This window comes from Pteropus alecto, unplaced genomic scaffold, assembly GCF_000325575.1.
Source record: "Pteropus alecto unplaced genomic scaffold, ASM32557v1 scaffold94, whole genome shotgun sequence".
Taxonomy (NCBI): Eukaryota; Metazoa; Chordata; class Mammalia; order Chiroptera; family Pteropodidae; genus Pteropus; species Pteropus alecto.
This window is the reverse complement of record NW_006437736.1, coordinates 10,365,579-10,370,466: the sequence shown is the minus strand read 5'-3', so window position 1 is coordinate 10,370,466 and position 4,888 is coordinate 10,365,579. Positions and strand designations below refer to the sequence as shown.

Sequence of the window (4,888 nt, the reverse complement as noted above, 5' to 3'; positions counted from 1 at the left end):
TCTCTCTCTCTCTCTCTCTCTCTCTCTCTCTCTCTCTCTCTCTCTCTCTCTCTCTCTCTCTCTCTCTCTGTCCCTCTCCCTCTCCCCTCCCTCCCTCCCTCTTTCTCTCTCTCTCTTTCTTTCTCATTTCCCTTCGTAGGTTCTATACAGGCAGATGAGTGTCACAGCTGTAACTGAGGCACAGAGCAATAAACACAGCGGAGCCAATTTCCACGATGGCGAGAGGGGCCACCGGAGGTGACAACAATGACAAGGACTCAAGGACCGTCCTTCTGACAAGTTTTAGGTAAGAAAATATTTATGCTTTGATTCTTGCATTTTTGCATCTCTGTGGCTGAGAGAGACATTAAGATATAAAGCGAGTCTCAACAGGGAAGTATTTTCTTGAGGATATCATCTGTGCTGTCACTTGCCTGCAAACCTGTGTTCTCCGGGCTTTGTGTTACTAGAATTGTTGGAGGTGAGGTGTGAACGGGGCTGGGTGAAAGGGTGAGCTGCTTTTTATGTCTGTCTGGTGACATTTATCATGCTGTTTAAATTCATATCTGGAAAAAATTCTGTTTGATGATAGTTGCAATGTTTTGTGCAGCGTGGAGCATATGGCCGTGTAGAATTCAAGCGATGCTCTTTCATTCTTAATTTGTAATTATTTTTACACTCAACTGTACTGAGGTCAGAGAGTTTTAAAAATTAATGAGATTCCCTGTGGAGTTCAAATACTAATGTCTATGTGAATTGCCACAAAAAGATAAGATTATGCTCATATATTTTTAACATAGGTTTAACATACTCCATTTGACATATATGAATGGTACATCACTTTATGGAAACCTAAGTATTTTGGAATATTAGTCCTTAACATTTTTTTAATGACTTGGAGAAATTTTGTCAAAATTAGACTGTAGAAAATGATTATTTCGTGTGGAGATATTGCTAAAACTTAATAAACGTTATTGTTATGACAGTGGAGAATACCTTATACTTTCGAGGAAATGACAAATAATGAATGAGCCACATGCTCAAAAAATCTGCAAATGTGCTTTCATCATAAGTAAGATATAAAATTCAGGAGATATTTAGGGTGAAAAATTGCTGGCACGAACAAAGAAGCAAGTGGGCACATAGATGAGAATTCTTTGTGACAAAAATGAATCCAGGGCATGGATTTAGGAGGTTAAGTGATTTCTACATTCTCAGTGCCCCTCAAAAGGGGTGAGTCCAGATATTTCAAAATGTACCAAAAACTTTCATTTTCCACAATTTAAAAACATTGTTTATGTTCCAGATACAACACATTGTTTAAATGAGGGGGATTGAAAAGCAGTCTGAGTATACAGTAATCGGGGCTAAAGATGCTTTTTTTCCGGAGTTCCCCATTTACAAGACCCATTCTGAGCTTCCTGTGATATATTGTTATGTAAATACTGTGCAGCCAGGGAAAGCACTACTATGGAGATTCAATTTACTTTGAAAGTTGTTCATTATAGCAGGGATGAATGTTATTTATTTGATGTGATTCAAAGGCTGGAAATGACTTTTTCATTGTGGCGCCTTTTGTAATGGGTGCAGGGTGATCTAATCTTTTTAATTTTGGCTTTCACACCAGTGAAGATGAAAAGAGATCTAAACTCATTTATCGGTTGCTAGGTCCTTCTGGAGACCCAAGTCCTGTTCTTGGTTGCTATGGCCAGTCTGACCTCAGTCTCTGTGGTTTTGAGGACTTAGCAGTCTTTTTTTTTTTTTTCATGAGGAGCATGTACCTTGATTTATGTCCAAAATTGTGGTTGAACGTCTTTGTCTGCAAGTGATAAATGGTGCCGAACAATTCATCAATTCTTACAAGTAAACACCGCTGTCCCACTAAAAATATGTTTTGTTCTGAGTTAATGGTATGGAACAAGGCAGCCTCCACAAACAGCTATCTATTATTGTGGAGGGGCCTCTGAAACTTGGAGCAAAGTGGAGGAAATTGGCATTCATTTTCTTGTGCATTAGCATTTTATTTGTGATTCGGCTGATGCGGCTTTAGGTGGATTGAGGATGAGAGGGTAAACCTTCTATTTCCTTACTTTCTCTCTAGTTGGGGCTTCGGATGAAACAGGCCCTCTGCAAACGCCTGGATTCTGCTGGGGCGCTAAGAAGTCATGAGTAGTTTCTGTGTTGGGGCTGGTCTCCGATTTGCAACTGCCAAGTGCTAAGGCATAGCAGGCAGATGTGCTGCGGCTCTGTTGCCTTCCGTCTCATGCTGGTTCTTTGAGGGAAAGCTATACCCAATATTGGTGACTCCCAGGAATGCTCTGCTTCTGTGCTACTTAATGGTCCCTGGACATCTTGCATTCTAGAACCTTGTTAGAAAGAAGTCATGGTGATTAAGAGGCTGTGGAGTATATAGCCTTGCTTAGCAGATGAGCTCTTACACATTTCCCCGATTCCTTAAAAACTGCTTAATTGATGCTGCAGGGAGCATACACTCTTCTAATAAGAGGATGGTGACAGAACAGATATCAAGAAAGGCATTTATTGCTTATAAGCACCATCAGCTTCCTTCCAAGAGAGATTGCGGCTTTGTAGTGTAGTTGTTTGTTTGTTTTTTGAAAATAGTAATATGCTAATGACTTTTATTCTAAATCGGCCAGCACTGAGTATCTTCAGGAAAACTGGGTTCCATAAGAAGTGACATCCTCCTCGAATTGAAAGGTAAAAATTAAACATTTTTTAAAGTGCCATTTGTAAGCCATTTCATGTGCTTCTTGCCAGTAGCATTAGAAACCTACTTTCTAAATAAAACTATTTAAAATTTGAACTATTCCTTTTAACATAAAAGGTTTAATGAAGAGACTCTTAGGGAATTTTATTGTTAGTCATTTGCTAAAATTGCCTGGCTTTTTTTTTTTTTTAACAAAATACAATCAGGCACGTTGTATGTTTACTTTCGGCCTTGAAAATAAGCAGATTTTTATATTTTAGAGAAAAGGATCGTTTTGGGGATCAATAAAAATGACCTGTATCTATTTTATGTAGATTTTATTCCTAGAACTGGTAAACAAGAACCAGGATTAGGTAATGCGGAAGGTCTCTTCCAGCTTGAAAATTCTTCAGAGTACTAGTTTTCCGAAAGAATGCATAAGGATGCCTTTATTAGGGTAATTGCACTTATCCAACTAATGTTTAGCTCCCTTTAGTTGAGCAGCAGTTAAAAGTTCTATGCTCTGTTGTACAGGTAATAACTGTGGCTGGAAGTAATTTCCAAAAAATTGATTTTTGGAGATATTTTTTTAAGCTGCTACTTTAGCGCTTTATTAAGACGGGTTTTGCAAAGCTCAGTTGTGGTTCCTTAACTTGGGTTTCTTCAGGTCTTCTTAAAGGTAATACTTTATGTGAGTGGTTAATTTGACAAGAAATATTTAATTCTAGGTATCTGAAGAAGACAAGTATTCGCTGGTATGTGGTATGTATCTCTGTATGTATATGAACATATTTTAATATAAAATGCCTTAAAAATTTCACATTGTGTTTTGCTTTGCTGTTATTTCAAAGGATTTAAGTGAATGTTGGATAGTGCTCAATTTCCTGAAATGATTAAATTCAGTCTCTGAAGAATCAGGGGAAAGGCCTATAATGACATTTTGATGACTTTCATTTTAAGGTGTAATAGAAATTGAGTAAAATATTTTAATAACTATTCTCTCATATCTCATTTCAAATACAATGTTTTTATTGCTCATTCTAGCTTACAATTTTCTGGTGATAATAATGTTGGCTGGTAATTGTTTCTTACATAGAAATCATTTTAGCCTTATGTAGAAGTTATTTCAGAAAAGTCTTCATATGTTTATTTCAGTTAAAGCAATTGTGTTGAACTCTTGAGATAAAATAGTATTTCCAGATTCCTCCTATTTTAATCTGGTACTTCCCTATAAGAATTAGGTGTGTCTTAAAGGAAGGAATATTACATATGACAGTTTGTGGCTTAAAGAGAAAAAACAAAGAGGCATGCAAATGCAAGTCAGGGAAAGGCTGAGAAAACAGAAAGAATAAATATTATATGCTATTACAAAATTGTGCTTCCAGATGTCATGTATTTTTTAAAATTTAAAAATGGGCTAAGAAATAATATATATTTATATAAATATGCAATTATTATATCTTTATGGAATAGGTAAGTGCAGATATATAAATGTAATATGATTGCAGCTAATGATACCAGGAACATATTTTCACCTCAATTCTTTCAGGTGTAGATGTAAGTAAAGTTACTCACATAGCTTTTAAAGAATCAGATCTTTTGGGAACTAGAGTTGTGACATATTATATCAATTTATGTAACTCAAAATGAAGCCCTTATTTCAGTTTTTCTGTGCAAGTTACACAAAGCCATTTGCTTCTAAACTGTGTTGTTCTAAATGCTAATTAGAAAATTTTAAATGCAATTTAACTTGATTATAATGAATATTTGAAGTTAAGATATAATATTATTGCTGAATTAGCACGCCAGCAGTGCAATTTTTTTATGAAAGTAAAATTTACCTGTAGTATAGGATTATTCTCCTCTCCTAATACGTTTCCTAAATTTCCTTGAGTTTGCTTTCTTTTTGTAATTAATATTCCTTTCCACAATACTAGTGTTGTAGAACAACTGGTTACTCTTAGTTTTTCCTGACTACCATAATTTTGGCTTTTGTCTTTTTGGTGTGCCAATATTCTTATCTGTCACCTAGGAAGTTGTATTGACTTTAAAGCTATCTCTCTGACCTAGTAGTCTGAGTTTCAAAGGAAAAAAAAACCCAAAACTTGTATTAATAGAAATTGTATATAAAGTGCTGAAAGATTTGAGTTGGCCTTGGGTAGTTGTTCAAGGGGTTATTAGGATACTGGATTTTTTCACTAG

The 4,888-nt window shown here is 35.8% G+C and overlaps 1 long non-coding RNA gene across 1 annotated transcript in view; it reads left to right on the top strand.

The window, feature by feature from the left end:
* LOC112481897 overlaps nt 1-2,700 on the top strand; it is a 14,895-nt gene extending 12,195 nt beyond the window's left edge. Inside the window, exons 5-6 of the long non-coding RNA XR_003047124.1 lie at nt 140-286; nt 2,637-2,700. This is a non-coding gene — a long non-coding RNA (uncharacterized LOC112481897). The remainder of the gene's footprint in view (nt 1-139; nt 287-2,636) is intronic.
* The last annotated feature ends 2,188 nt before the right edge of the window (nt 2,701-4,888 follow it).